At 49.1% G+C, this 15571-nt stretch overlaps 1 protein-coding gene across 1 annotated transcript in view; it reads right to left on the bottom strand.

The window, feature by feature from the left end:
• CXXC5 (CXXC finger protein 5) overlaps positions 1-11359 on the bottom strand; it is a 97602-nt gene extending 86243 nt beyond the window's left edge. The window contains exon 1 of the mRNA XM_077824180.1: positions 11263-11359. The gene's annotated coding sequence lies outside the window, so the exon portion shown is untranslated. The remainder of the gene's footprint in view (positions 1-11262) is intronic.
• Positions 11360-15571: the final 4212 nt, after the last annotated feature.

Below are 15571 nucleotides of genomic sequence, written 5' to 3'. Positions count from 1 at the left end.
AAAGAAGCCTGAAAAGTAACTGAAAATCATGATGAACTGGAAGGAGAACTGCTGAAGCCAAACAAGATTTAAAGGCCCAAATTCAAACACCATACAGCCACCATCCCAAGTGCCAAGGGCATCACTTGCTTGGATCGCTGGATGGCCATCTGATGTCATGCTAATCAAGGACTTTAAAAGCTGCGCTTAAGGAAACTGAAGTCAAGGGAGGCCAGAGTCCAGGATGAGAGTGCATCAAGACCTCAGAGCACTGGGGCATGTGGATGCAATTCCTATTTGTTGCAATGACATTGTGCAGGCTTATGCCAGGCAAAATGGGTCTAAAAATTACTGGGCCTCATTCAGCTCTCAGTTACACTGGCATATATCTGAAGCAAATCCATACCACACAGTGGAGTTACTCTGGATTTACACCTGTGAGCAGAATTGGATCCATCGCCCGTGGGATAAGATCACATGCATCTCTAGGGCCCCTGTAGAATTATCTTGGCAATTCAAATATAGTTTGCCAGTTGTAACCTCAACCAACCAGTGGGGCCCAGAAATGATTTTCAGTCACGGATTTTGTTCCCACATCTCAATAAATCAGGAATCACTCCAGTGTAGTCAGTGGAGTTACACCACTGGAAAATTGGCATAGGTGAGAGCAGAATCAAACCCCAAGGATGGATCTGAACTGTGACATAGAAATGGAAGGCTCCATGTCTCACAATGAAGTGCTGGGGATGTTTATTACCCACTACATTCTCTAGCTGGAGAACTAGCGCTTGCTCTTGACAAGAGACAGATTCAGTGGTCTAGGTTCTTTTCCATCTCTAACTTTCATGACTTCTAAGAGCTTAAATGGGAAGATGCAACACCCCACCATAAGCATCATCCAGAGAGGAAGAAGAGGGATGGAGGACATTATAAACTTCCAGAGCCCTGTGCTCACAATCTAGCTACATCAGTGGTAACCCGAAATTCCAACTGTTTGCAATGCAGTGACGATATTCGCTATAAAGTAGGGCTCTCTCTGACAGGTGACTGTAAAAATGGCATCGGGGTAGCTATGTTTGTTGGCTCGTGGATCCCATATGAAATCTTCTCATCTGACATATAAAAAGGTGGCATTTCCCTTCTGATGCATCATCCCCAGTAACAATGATTTTGCTGGCCAAATTATACCCTGATTGGCAGCTGTGCCTTTAGTAGCATTGCATAAGCGTTAAGGAATCCAGAATATGGCCTGTAAAAGAAGCAGCTTATGATTCCGAGTGATTATACACAGGAAGGGGAGAACCCAGCTTGACTCTAGAATCCCAGGGGAAGTTGCAGGGCTGGAGACTAGAAAAAAAAACTTTTTTATTTGTAAAATGGGTACATCTAAGATGGAATCAATAAGACAGATGCAGGAGCCTCTTACAGAGTCACTTTTAAAACATTTTAAAGCCTTCGTATTAATTATCCAGAAAGGATTACACTTTCCAATCAAGACAAAGCACAAAAGGAGCACCCTTTGATGAGACAGAGATGGGTCCAGGGAGCTGGGTGAGAAAGATCACTGACCATGTGACAGACAAAAGGAAAAGAAAAAATATGGAACAAGAGGAGAGATTACAGGCCATGAGACCCAGAAGAAAATAGATTAAAGCAATTCTGCAGCACGCGTTTGCTAGCGGAATCACTTTTTCACACACCAAGCCTCATTCTGATCTTATTTGCACCGGTACAGATCAGGAGTAACCCTAATGAAGGCATTGGGGTAAACCTGATGTATGTGTCTCAGAATCGGGCCCTCTATTTATCTCTGAAAACTAATTTTGGAACGTTCCAAACCTCAGAAGTTAACCCAATATGGTATGTAGGCTGATCCAACCGCTTCCATAGAATAGAAGGGTTCCCCTTTGCTTCATTCTGCTGCTTTAAAAAGTTGTGACCTTAAAATCCTTTTCTTCTTCTAATAACAGGCTGCCCTGTGCATTGATATGGATTGTCATAGAAGACCTGCGATGCCATCCGCCTGCTTCCTCAATGTAAGGGAGGAGACGTGTGGGAAGAGAATGCTCTGCATGTGCTAACTGACAGTGCTCTCAGGGCCAATACCCATTGCCCCCAAAGACCAGAGGCACCCAAGAAGAGAGGGCTTTTAAAGGTGTGCCTGATACCCCATGCAGCACCCCCTCTCCCCCGCACTGCACCAACTGGGATGTGCGTGGAGCTCAGAGCAGGGTGAACTGAGAGGTGATGTGTATGTCACAGCAGGTAAATGGGCTCATAAGCTTCTGTAACACATAGGTGCCTGAAGATTAAACCTGATAGCCTGGCTGAGAAGGACATGTGCTGACACAAAACCCAACCCCACACCTATCAGATTTAAAGGATCACTTCTCCTCTCTCCCACCAATAGATCAATCCTGACACCTCCCAACACAGACACAGAGTAAATACATTCTGGGCTCTCCTCCCACCACCTAATAACTGAACCCACAGATTTGCTCCACACCCCTATGAATGAATTCTGGGCTCACCCTCTGCAAACCCCTCCACAAAATAAATGAAATCTGTCCCCCAATCCAAGACTGCTAGGTTCCCCCATCACATAACAACGCTGCTCTGGGGCTGCAGAGCTCTGGGGCACACAGGATACCTTGGGCCTCTGAGAAACTCTGAGAGTCATAGATGCTAAGGCCAGAAGGGACCGTGATGATCATCCCGTCTGACCTACTACATCAAGCCCATTCCTTCCAGTCAAGCGAGAGCAGCTCTTTCCCACCCAGGCCACTCTGTTCCTTGCTCCCCATTTATCTGCAGAGAAGCTACCACTTGGTACCCGGGCCCTGCTCAGGCAGCTTGCCCAGGCAACACGCAGCACGAGTGGGCAGGAGGGGAAGCCGGCCCTGCCCCAACATGCCAGAGCATGGGCAGAGAAGCAATGAGCAGGAGAGTAGTAAAGAACTTTCCCCTTCTTTAACCACAGCTCCGAACGGGGTACAAGCCATACCAGCTCAGAGCCCCTTCGGCAGGACTCGGCTTCACATACACCATTGTTATGGTGGTGCCACTCGGCCTGGGGTTGGCGCAGTCGCCGCCGATTGCTGCCACGGGGAGTGAGATCTGCCGCAGGCTCTGCTGACCCCCTCACACCCACTGGCTGCCCTGGAACCTGCCCCTTGTCCACGTCACCTTGGAGTCGGACCCCAAAGCTCTAAGCAGATTCCATTGTTTCCTCCCTCTCTGGCTGCATAAGGGCTTTGCTGGTTAGGGAAAAAAGCAGCCCCTTTCCCCCCACTATTTGCGCCAACTACCTCTTATCTTCTGCCCTCCCAGCTCCTCCGCTGCAGCCTCATCCCCACCTCCCCTACGAGCCCCCTACTCCTGGCAATATTGCTGGTCCTTTTTCCCCCGTAGGCCTGTTAGCTCAGCCCCTCCACTCTCCCCACTCACCCCATCTCCCACCAGACATAAAACTGATCTAAGAGGCCATTTGCCTCCCTTCTTGTATGTTATACCTTGTCTGTCCCCCCCTCCTGCCTTGTCTGTCTGGTCTATGCAGACTGTAAGCAACTCAAGGCAGGGACCGTCTCTTACTCTGTGCAGTGTGGAGCACAATGGGGCCCTGATCCTGGGGCATCACTGGCTTAACAAACAACCATCCTCCTCCACTCCACAGAAGGTAAATTTCAATGGAGCTGGGTGTTGCTAGGCATACAGGCTCATCAAAATGGGTAAAGATCAATCCCATCGGAGTTGCCCAGCTCCAACAGGAAACAAATTGGGTTTCCGTTAAGGAAAAAAAAGGATTCAAAGCGCTAGCGAGAGGGGGAAATGTTAAATGCTCCTTTGGCCAAGGGAGGAATTCAGTCTCCACCTCTCTTACCAAAGCTCGCAGAGCTGGAGAGAGACCCAACAGGAAAAGCTGGGATCGCCCCCAGATCCGGGGTCCTCTGGAGGAGAAAAGCGCCAGAAAGGCCCCCTCTCTCCTGGAAGTTGAAGTTGAGGGGCGGGGGGTGGGAGGGTGGAGGAAAGCTTCAGCACTATATTCTTGTTGAGCACCAGAGCATGAGTAAACACGATGGAGGCTTTTCGTGGTCTGGTGAGTTTAAGCTATGAGCTGAAAGTTTAACTGTTAATACACTTAACCAAGGGGTCCTTCCTGCGCCCGGGTTTGGGAAAACAAATTTGCCATCAGTGAAGAGGGTGGGGGAGAGACCGGGGCAAGTCAGCACCGCCCCAGTGGAACCAGCCTCCTGAGGAGGGGAGTGGTGCATCTGCGTGGAGGCTGAAGGAAAAAGGGCGGGGGGGGGGGAACAGGACTGGAGGGGGCTGGCTCCGGCCTCCTCATTGTGAGCCTGAATGTGGCCATCAAAGCGCGTGATGGAGTGGCAGCCAGACAAAGTGTGGAAAGCCACACCACCGCGCCGGCAGGAAATCCAGAGTCTCCCAAGCAGGGACGGCATTTGAATAGCAAAGGTAGCAGAGTGCCAGAGGAGATGCCTGCTGCTAGGTCCCAGACAGAGCGGGATCCAGGCCAGCACACGGCCAGGCTGCTGACGGGTGAGCAGGCAGCTGGCCCCAAGACAGTCATCTTGGAGGCTTGGCATGATTTGTTTCAAGTCTCCTCACCCTGGAAGTGGCAGTCGCTCCCAAAGGCTCCCCCAGCCCATCCTAAGGATCCCAGCACCGGAACATGTCCTGCATCGGGAGGGAAACTTCCCACCAAGGGGGCCAGCGCAGCTCCGCTCTGGGTGAGAGCTGGTGTAGTGCCATGGAGCTCCCTGATTTACAGGTCCCTGGAGGATCTGGCCCCAAAGCCAGGGGGTGGGCAGCCCCTAGGAAAGCCTCAGGGCCAAATCCAGGGTTGGTGTAAATGGTGAAGCGATGGCACTTGCATGATCCAGCAGGCCTGCAAACCCAGGGAATGGGAGTGGAAGGGACCAGGGGCTGGTAGCATCCAGAGATACAGTAACGCAGCACCCTTCCCTCCAGGTTTTCACTCACACCTGCACCATCTGCTACCCCCCCCCGGCCCAGGCCCAGGTGAAGCCCAGCTGGCAGGGGACCCCCCCAATGCATCAGGGACACAGCCTGGACTCCAGCCTTTTTACACCCCGAAGAACGGTTTCAAGTGGCCAGACCGCTGCCCATGGTGGGGGCCAGCGTGCACACCTGTCAAACGCCTCGTCTGCGTGAGCTACGCGCCTGTGCCCCCCTACAGGTGCCACCTGGCCAAGGCAGACATAGGGCCTGAGCCTGGATCCAGTGGCGTGAGAGCAGAATCAGGCCCAGGGAGAGTAACCGACACCACCACTCACAGGGACTTGGCTCACACTGGCTTTCAAGCTCCAGATTGGCCCTTCCAGGCACAACGGGCCCGATTCTGCTCTCCTGTATACCAGTGTAAATCAGGAGGAACTGCACTGAGATTAGTGGATTCAGACTAGGGTAAACGGAAATCAGGTGAGGTGAGCGGAAGTCAGGCCTTCTCTCTCTCTCCTTCTCCCTCGCCCCACCACCCACACTTTCTACAGACCCCTGAGTCGCACTCAGTTGCAGGGTGGGCACTGCAGCAAATTCACCCACTCCCCAGTACGGCCTTCCATGGCACCTAAGGTGCTGGGGACCAAATCCTCTGCTTGTGTAAACTGGCACACTTCCGTAAAGTCACAGAACTCTGGTGGCTTATGCCAGCAGTGAGTTTGGCTCAGAGCTTCTAATTTCACACAGTAAACCCCCAATTCCTTCATTGCCCCTTTTCCAAACTCAGCCCTCCTCTGGAGACTTTGGCCTTGGAGAAAGCACATGGGAAAGAAGCAAAATATCAGCAGAACTTGCAGTGTAAATCTGAAGTGACCTACACTGCTAAAGGCAACAACGTGACACCGATGTAACCGAGAAGATGATCAAGCCAGTAAGCTGTCTAGTATTTTGCAATAAAATTACAAGCCCCCCTTGCAATAGTGTCTCTCTGAGCAGCACGCTCCTGCTTTGCTAGGATTTAGCTGAGAACACGGTCAATTCATCTCACCAAATGGCCCCCAGTCACTGCTGCACTAGAACCAGATTGGAACCAGCACCCTACAGGTGAAGAGCCCCATATGACCCTGCCCCGCACCCAGAGCCAATCAGTCCCCTTCTCCCCCCGCCAAAAAACCCCAACCCTCTCACTTGTAATTCACCTTGCTCTGTGTTACCAAGCTTTTAAATCTGAATGGGCCAAAGGGCCAGATCTTGCGCAGGTGTAGATCATTTCTATTGACATCGGTGGGGCTATGCCGATTTACACCAGCTGAGGGTCTGGCCGTAAGTGCTACTGGAGGAGCTCAGAAGTGAAACCACCAGAAAACCACATTGTGCTTAGGAACAAACGAGGATACCGACAGGCAGCCACATGTCCCCACGTGCTCCGAACGCATGGCCCGAGAGTGCCCCTGGTGAGAACAAGTCAGGAAATGCCATGAGCTCCCCTCTGCCTTCTCTCTGGATCATTGCTGGGGGGAAGAGTTTATCCCACAACCTACTGGGTGGGCAGGGGAGTTGATTCCCCAAAACCAATGGAGGAGATGCCACTGACTCTGCAGGTAGGGGACACACTTCACCAAAGGGGACATTTACCCTGCTTAGGGAGAGGACAATTTGGCCCCTCTGTGATAGATGCCACTAGTGAGATGCACTGGACAAGTCCCTACCACAATAAACCCATTTCAGCATCCCCCTCTTGCATGACTCGTGTCAACTGCATCCTTTATCAAGGAGGAACAAGCAGGTTTTTGGAAAGAGGCACCTGCAAATACATCCTCAGCCAGTTAATGTCATACATGCACTTTTGGCTGCTGGGCTCATGCTGCAGACTGGATCAGTCCTCAGCCTTCAGGGCATCCCACGCTGCTGGAGTGTAACACGGCCCAATCTTATTTCACAGGCTCCGTGGGCCAAACTCCATGCTAGCGTAAGCCAGCACAACTGCACCAAAGTCAACCTTGTGGCATCTGCCAGAGACAAAGCTGGGTCCCTTTGGTCCTCAGATCTCCCCCTGTAAGTCCATGTCAGTAACAACTTGGCTCAAAGCCTCAAACAATTCATCTATTTTCCCACCAAAGTGGTGATAACCTGTGAATGATGTGTGCATGCATTCATTCAAAAAGTTTTACATTGTACAAAGCCCTTGCACACATGACACACACACACACACGCGCACACACACACACACAAACTGCCTGCACCACCAAGGCCTTCTCCCCATTCCACCCCCCATTCAATAACCTCTGCATGCTCCAAATGCCCTTGTTTAGCCCAATGCAGACACTTCCAATATCTTCTTTATTATCTCTCTAATCCAGGGTAAGCAATCATGTTTTGCAATGTGCACTTTGCATTTGCCACCAGTAAACAAAAGTCCCACACAAGTTCATTCAACAAGTTTCATTCATGGAATCAGCCGAACTTTCAAATCATTCCGAACATTTACTATGTCGATTTCATTTGTCCGACGCTTTAACCTGTCATTTCCTCATAAGCCACTTTGTCAGCTTTAATGTGCAGAGGAAGAACATCGACTAGAACTTCAAATACACAGAGCCAAGTCAACCCTCACCAGCAGAAAGCTATAAGCACTTCTTTTGTTAGTTTACTTTTATTATCACGCTCTGATGGGTTAACCCCCAAAAAACCCCTGGAGGTCAGATCATTGGGTCTATAAGGCTGATAAAATGCACATCTACGCACACATGCACACAATGGCGCCTACTTGGATTTAAGTGACAAAACGAGCCCATTCCCATGACAGGGGAACACAGTAAATGTTACCAACAGCTCCCAATTCCATAGGGGGACACTACTAAAATCAGGCAATAAATTTACACTTGGCAGCAAAGGGAGCTAAACCGACCCCTCTCTGCCTCGCCAATGTGGGCAAAAGCCTTGGAGAACAACACTTACGGGTTTTGTGCTCAATAAGGCACTAAAGAAGCCGATTTGTTTTTGACATTGCACTGAGAGTTCTCATCAAGGTCTAAATGCACAGACTGTTGTCATTTTTTCAAAAGGTGACACCATGCATAATCTTTCAGGAAAGGAATTTTTTAAAAAGGGAGGAAAGGGGCACTCTGTTTTCTATGTCTAACTAAAGGGTACTTTACACTCCAAAGGAAAAACCTAGGTCTGCTTTTCTATTAATCAACACCTCTTAAAGGCAAAATCCTCGCTACTTGGCCTTCAATTTCAATGGCTCATGTTTCTTTCAAAGCGCACATTAAAGCAAAGCTATTTAACTGTTGGAACATTTTTTTAAAACCTCACACAAATAAACAAAAGGAAAAAACCCCAGTTACAGTAGCAATAAGTGAAAGCAAGTATATTCAGGGTGGGACCTTTGTCAGCCCAAGTTCTCCCTATGCCTAGGTGCAGCATGGAAGACCACCCAGTGTTTGGGGAATCCTCCAGCACAGAGGGGATAAACGGGGTTGGAGTTAACAAAGAAGTTGCAGTCTGAGCTCTGAACTTCCTGGCTTTGGTGGGTTTAAGCTGGACCCCACACAATTACTTACAGCAGTTGCTTGTAGGGAAGCAGCCTGCAGGCCAAATTTTCACTCCCTGGTGCTATGGGTGTATTTGTAATAAATCACACCCTTGGACAGGCAAATCAGGGAGAGAAACACCCAATCACCCTCCTGTATAGGCAGGTACCTGATTTGAAGTCACAGGGTCCTGTTTGCATGCATAAGCATGGAAGTTCATGGGTAGCTTTGTGGAAGCAGCTGCTGGGAATTTAGTCTTTTTTTTTTTTAGAAAGTGGAACAGCAAGTGAAGGTGGGGAAGTGTCCCTGTGACAGAATAAGGGCTCCAAGGAGCCTGGAAAAGCCAGGCAAGGGAACTATTAAAGGACCATTGACACTGTCATATCAGTCAGGGCCTATTCCCGAACGCATCAAAAACATAACTTCCATTGAGTTCAGTGGTGCAAGACCCAGCTCCTACCCCTTGCATGCAATGTATCTTTCAAGCTGCATGGTGATAAGAAATGTGCCCTACATTCTAATTCAGTGGGTTACAGATGGGGCAGCCCCAACCATTAAGTTTTTCTTTTAAAACACGGTATTTCCCGGTATCCTACAACTAAGAGGGCATGGATCCTTTACTCCTTCATGTAGTCCTCAAATCACTCCAGTCATCCCATCCTCTCCAAAGAATCTACTCATGGGAGCAAAGATTGCTGGATCAGGGTCACATGGAGCTCTGCACACATGTGATCTGTTATCACTGGATGTGTGTACAGCTTTGTTTATGTTTAGGACCCAGAATAAGTAGCACTTCCTTTTTAATCGCTCATTTGAGCAAAGAATTAAAGGACCCAAACCAAATAACTGGGTGGAATGGGAAGGGCATTGGTCATTGGGCCTCAATGAGTTGAGCTAAGACCGAGCCGAGTTTTGTATAATAATCAACAGTACAGTAAATCATTTGCAAAATACACTACAGCACTACAGCTAGCAGCGTGCGGCTGTGGATGAGTATTAGATAAATTACACATTGTACACTGCAATCGTCTGCTTCCATTTAATCTTTTATTCTTAGTGTACATTCAGTGCCCACACATCAAATGCAGGGGGAGTGCAGCTCCAGCATGAATCGCATATTACCGACTCAAAGGCAAAGTGGGGGGAAAATATTACTTGGTTAAAAAAAACAAACTTAAGTTACTTGTCACACATGGCTCAGTTCCAGAGAGCCGCGCATCCCGCACACTGGCCATCCCTCACTGACTGCAGTTTGGGAAACAAAACTAAAATGGGCAACAACAAAATAGACAGATTTCAACTACTCCGTGGATGCAAAATTTGCTTTAAAAATAAATGAAACAAACTCAGCCCTCCTGTTGCTTTTATATAAAAAAAGAAACCTGTAGAAAACTCTGAACAAGCGACCGGAACACTTTGAATGCCCTCTGAGCTACAGAAAAGAAAAAGAAATCATATCCAACCCGCAAGTCAAAGGGATCAGCCCAGGGAACGCTGTTCTGCCCCAAATCCTCTTCCTCCAGCTTTTTTTTAAAAAAAAAAAAAAAAAAAAAGGGCAAATTAAAGCCGGGAAAACCCAAAGTCTGCCCCCCAGCCGCCTTGTGCTGCTCCCCGTCCACTCCCTCTCCCCAGCAGCGCCAGGCTCTGCATGGCAAGCTGGAGGCAGGCGAGGGAGGGTGGGCGGCCTGGGTTTGTTTGCTGAATTGCCAGCCCCTGGAAAGCAGGGCTAGGAATTGCTGACAGCCCCTGAGCTGCAGCGGCGCTAGCGGGCGCCGCTCTAATCCGCGGCTCACACAAGCAGAAGGGTCAGCTCGAGCCAGCCTGCTGCTTTCAGACACCATTGTAACCCGGGAAACAACCCAGTGATTAGATCGGGAGGGGGTGGGCTCCCGATCAATAATGCAGCGTCCTGGGATAGAGGGGCTGGCTGCAGCCACCGTGCCACCGCCCCGCCCTGGAAACTGACATTTGCTATCCCATTTCCCCCTCCTGTTAATTTCACTCAAGGGGGGGGGAGGGGGGGGCAAGAGGGACAATTTCAATATTGCAGACAAAACTTTGCTCATTAAACGCCCCGTCCTCGCGGCCGCCACAACAATCCCCCCACCCCCCACGCTCCCGGCAGCAACCCCAATAAAGCAGCCGCGATCTGGGACTTACATGACTCCGAGCGCTACAGGAGAGAGAGAGAGACACACACACACACACGGGACTGGTCACTTTCAAATCGCGGTGCTTGGGGTTTGCTCCACCCCGCAAAAAATACCCAAAACTGGAAGAATCGGGGCGGGAGAAGCGATTAATTTCCCTTGGGGGGGGGACTTTAAAAGGAAAGTGAGGGAGGGTGCATAACCCTCCCCCCTTCTCCTGGGATGTCTCTGCCTCTGCTCCAAGGACCTCTGGTGCCAGCCGGGCTGGGGCGAACTCACGGGTCATCTCCCACGGAGGATCCCACCACCCTCCTTCCCCCCCCAAAAAAAGTCCCCTCTTTTTGTCTAGACCCAGTGATCTGAGACCAACCTTCTGCCGCACTTCTCCATCCCGGCGGAGGTAGGGAGAAGGGGGGTTAGGGATAGGGGCTGGGTGGGAGCAAAGGGTCTGATCTGCCCCCTCTCCCCTTTCCCCTGGGCCACTGATCAGCACCTGAACGGACGGGAAATTACAGGGCAAACTTTTTCCCGAGACTTTTCCCCCAACTCTTCCGTCGCCCGTGAATGTATCTGCATATTTAGCAAGCACAGGGGCCTTTTCACTCTCATGCACCTACCGGAGGAAGAGCGATCCGGAGCAAGAGCAGGAGAAGCAGCAGCGGCAGGGGAGGAAGGAGGAGGAGAAGGGAAGGATGGGAGCTGCAGCCACCACCACTCCGGGCAGTGTGTGTGTGTGTGTGTGTGTGTGTGTGTGTGCGCGCGCGAGCTGTCGCCGGCCGGATTAAAGAGCCAAATCCAGAGCATGCAAAAAAAAAAAATTAGCACCTGCCAAAAAATTGTCTCTTTGCAAAGCGAGGGGTGTTTGTCTCCCTCCCCTCGCTGTGGGGCGGGGGGGTAAATCAGCGGGGTGGGGGGGGCTGCAGCGCCCAGATCAAAGGGTCGCGTGCATGGGAGGAGGGGGGGGCTCACAATGGGAAATTGAAGGGGAAAAAAAAAGAAGTGAAGGGGTGGGGGGGGGTGTTTCTCCTCCAAGGCAGCGTCTCCTTCCCCGCAAACCCACCTCTACATCCCTCCTCGCTCTGGAAGTACATAGACAGCCGAACCACATTGCATAGGGCTGCTGCTGCCCGGGGGCTGCCGGCAAAACCCGGACCGGACCAACTCGCCGGCTGCCCACTGCCGCCGCCTCTGCCATCTCCGCCTCGCTCCCTTGGCCCTGCTCTTTTGCATGCTGAGCGCAGGCTTCTCCCCCCGCCCTCCCCAGCAACCAGCCCCAAAGTGAGCCGCAGCCCGGGGCAACTCCTCCAGCCGGGCAGGCAGCGCCGAGCCGCCTCCAAAGGAGGTTTTTATGCAATCGCTTTGATTATTATCTGATTAACTTGCAGCGTGGCTGCCGCTGCTGCATTCCCACTGGCCACATCCCAGCCCCCAAGCCCTCTGCCATCCCTCGCTGTCTCCTACACTCCCTCTTTTTGCTCTCTCCTTGTGTTCCCCCCCACCACCACCACCACGACGAAAAGCAACTTTGAGTTTATCGCCGTCCTTCCCCTTTAAACAAAATAAAAACAAACCCCAAAGTAAGATGCGAAACTTTGCCCAGCCGGCGTTCAGCAAGCTGGCCTGGGGAGGTGCTAGCCCAGCCGGGCTTGCTTCTCAGGGGCGATGTGATTTTTATTTGGGGCTTTGTTAAACTGGCCTGTTCGGAACTTTCCCCCGGGGGGGGGGGGTTGGTATAACAAATACCGAGGTTCACGCTGCTTCCTGGTGAAAACACGCTCCTTGTGCCTCGCCACAAAATATTGCCAGCACATGGGCTGATTCATTGTGGAGCCTTTTTTTATGAATAAAGGTTTTCCCAGCGGTTCCTTAGGGGTGTAAATACTTCAACAGACCACTTGTGGTACTCGTGCTAAACTTTGAAGATCCTTTTTATTAATTAATTATTATTATTATTATTATAATTATTATAACATGTAGATACAGATGTGCGTGAGCGAGAGCATGAGGATTTAGGTTTTCGCAATGGATTCCGCTTGCTTGGACTCAGAGCGCAGCTTTCTGGGGCATTTCAAGCTATTCTGAGCTGAAATTGTTCAAACTAGTCTCTGTACATTATGAATACATGACATTGGCCCTCAGTCTAATGCAATGTGTCCATTTATTGTATTTTTATTACATACCTTGGGCACATATATATAAATGCCAAATATATATAGATGCCTATATAGCTTCTGCTAACTGCTATAAGGCCCTCTTAAAAGAGATATATTACTTGGGGGGATTGATTGGAAGTGAAGACTACAGCAAAAATTCAGAAATTGACCATCAAGATATAATTAAGCTGCAGGTCCCTTTTTTTTTTTTTCAACACATGATGCAGACCTTCATCCTTATTCACATTACGCTGCTGGCCAGGGGATGTGTTATTACATTCTTTAATAATGTATTTTGTATCACTTGTCTCAGGCTGTTTACCGTCTGACAAAGTTTGGGTTTAGCTCACCGCATGACGTGACCTAGTCTTAGTAACAGAACTCCAGGACAAATAGTGGGAACTGTCTCAGATAATAATTAATTAATAATAGGATCATGTAATAATAGTAAGCACGTCTATAGCACTCTCAAAGCACTGTGCAAAGCCGGGCAGGTGCTATTAAGCCACGCACCATACAAGACATTTTCCCCTCAGTTCTTATAGTCCTTCATGTTCACTTTTAAAAATCATGTCTGCTGAGCATCTCCTGCAATCCTGGAGCATGTGTGAGGGACCCACACAGCACCCTGTTGATTTCCATGGGGCTCTGCTAGCGAGCAAGGGTCATCTCTCCCCTCCCCCCTGCCATGCAACGCTACTCGCAGGATCAAGGTCTTACATGGTACAACCTCCATCAATTTCAAGCGGACCAGGACCTGGCCCAGTGCTACTACTGTGCTCAGATGTGCTGGACAAGATAAACAGATGGCAGTCAGCTAATCATAAAACTAGGTCTTTGGTTATAAACCACTTGGACTAGGGTGTCTCTCTCTCCATGATACCATACTGAGCTGCTGTCTCAATAAATAATTGTTATGACTGCTTTTCTTTCTGTGTCGCTTATACCTCACACGTTTTGTTCATGTTTGTGTGGCTGATGCCTAAAAAGCCTGGGACTGGGGCCCTGAAAGTTTATTCCGGGTAGAATAAGATAAAATGTCTCCACTCCAATATCCCCTACACAGCATCCAAGTTATCGTCCTCTATATTTCAGGTCAAAAGGCCATATGACCTCCCCTCAGCAAATTTGTAGCTGGTCAATATTTGCTGGTGCCAGAAGCTATTGACTAGCTAGGAAAGCAATAGTGCAAAACTCTTTTCAGTCTTATGATGCTGTGTCAGCCAGTTGTATGACAGTTAGTAAGCAATGGGTGTCACAAGTATGTACATCATATATAATCTGGGGATCATGTAAGTATCACTGGTCAGATGTGAACTTCTTACTAAACCCTTCCAGCACATACGTGAAGAAAACAGGAATGTGATATTTCCTGGTCTTGCTTGCAATACAATCTCCAATTTGGTCTCTGATCTCAAATGGACTCAGGACCCAATTCTGCAAATGTACTCACATTGACTAGCAGGTGCTCATCCATTTACTTTAAGTGTCCATTTAAGGAGTGGGTACTTCCTCCAGCATTACAGGAGGTACAGCTAATGTCTGCTATAGGCAAGGCTGAAAGGCAATTTCTATTCCCACTCTCCTCCATTTCTCGTAACTTCTTTTGGGGCTGAAGCATTATGTGGATTCCAATTTCTTATTCAGTTAAACTGATTATTTATACAGACCATGTGTGTGACCCACAGCTACCATAACAAGACCCTGATCGCTACCACACTACACATTTCCCCATTGCACACCTGGCCAGATGTATGGCAGGGGACAGGGAAGCAGGGGTTATCTTCCCCTGAAGCATCAGGGATTAGCCACAGCTGGAGACAGGACCCTGGATGGGGTGGACTAATGCTCTGAAGTGGTACAGAGAATCCTTTCCAGACGTCTGACTGGTGGGTCTTGTTCACATACTCAGGATCCAACTAATTGCCAGATGTGCAGGCTAGCAGGAATTCTCGCCCCCCAGTCTGATTAGAGGAACCTTGGAGATTTGCTGCCTGCCTGTGCAGCATGGGGTGTGGTTCACCTGCTGGGATCATCCGGGCATATCTCACCTAATCAATTCCCTGCCATGGCAGAAGCCTCTGGCATTGGTGGCCCCTCCATTTTCCTTCTCTGCCTGGGGCACCTCTAGTCTCCTGAGGATGACATGCTTTAGGGCTCACTCAAGTTATTGAGCTCAATATAAGGGTAAGTGGGTAAAAATTTCAGGCCTGGGTTTTACAGGAAGTCAGACTAGATCTAAAAAGTCTCTTTCCCCTTAAACTCTATGAAATAAGCGGGATATTTTCAAAGATACAACCAGGGGCCCAGGTACCCAACTCCCACTGACTTTCAAGGAGAGTTGGATGCCTACTTGGCCTATTGTGCATTTGAAAATCTCCGCCTCAATAAAGACAAAATAATACATCATTTCTATGCAAGGCCCATTACAAACACCTCAGGGGATTAGATCCCTACCTCGGACACTAGAAAGTTATATCCAGTTGAAATATTTCTTTCAACCCAACTTTAATGGCTCTCATCAAAATGGAAGACTTACACAGGACATCTACGGTTTTGAGTACGTGTTTCAGGGGGTTTTCCACTAAAAATAAATCTAAAACCCCAAAACTGATTTTTTTCTATCAATTTCCACTAAAAACTAAAGAAAAATGGTTTATGGCAGAAATTTTTTAGCTTTATGTTGCTGAAAATTGAAAAAACCCTGTTTTTTTGGCTTCTGTTTTCTGATGAAAACCCAACACTTTCTGAAGAAAAATGTTGAGAAAAAATG

The sequence above is a fragment of the Eretmochelys imbricata genome, chromosome 8 (assembly GCF_965152235.1).
Source record: "Eretmochelys imbricata isolate rEreImb1 chromosome 8, rEreImb1.hap1, whole genome shotgun sequence".
Classification (NCBI taxonomy): domain Eukaryota; kingdom Metazoa; phylum Chordata; order Testudines; family Cheloniidae; genus Eretmochelys; species Eretmochelys imbricata.
Note: the sequence above shows the minus strand (reverse complement) of the source record. Positions and strands in the feature narration are given on the sequence as shown.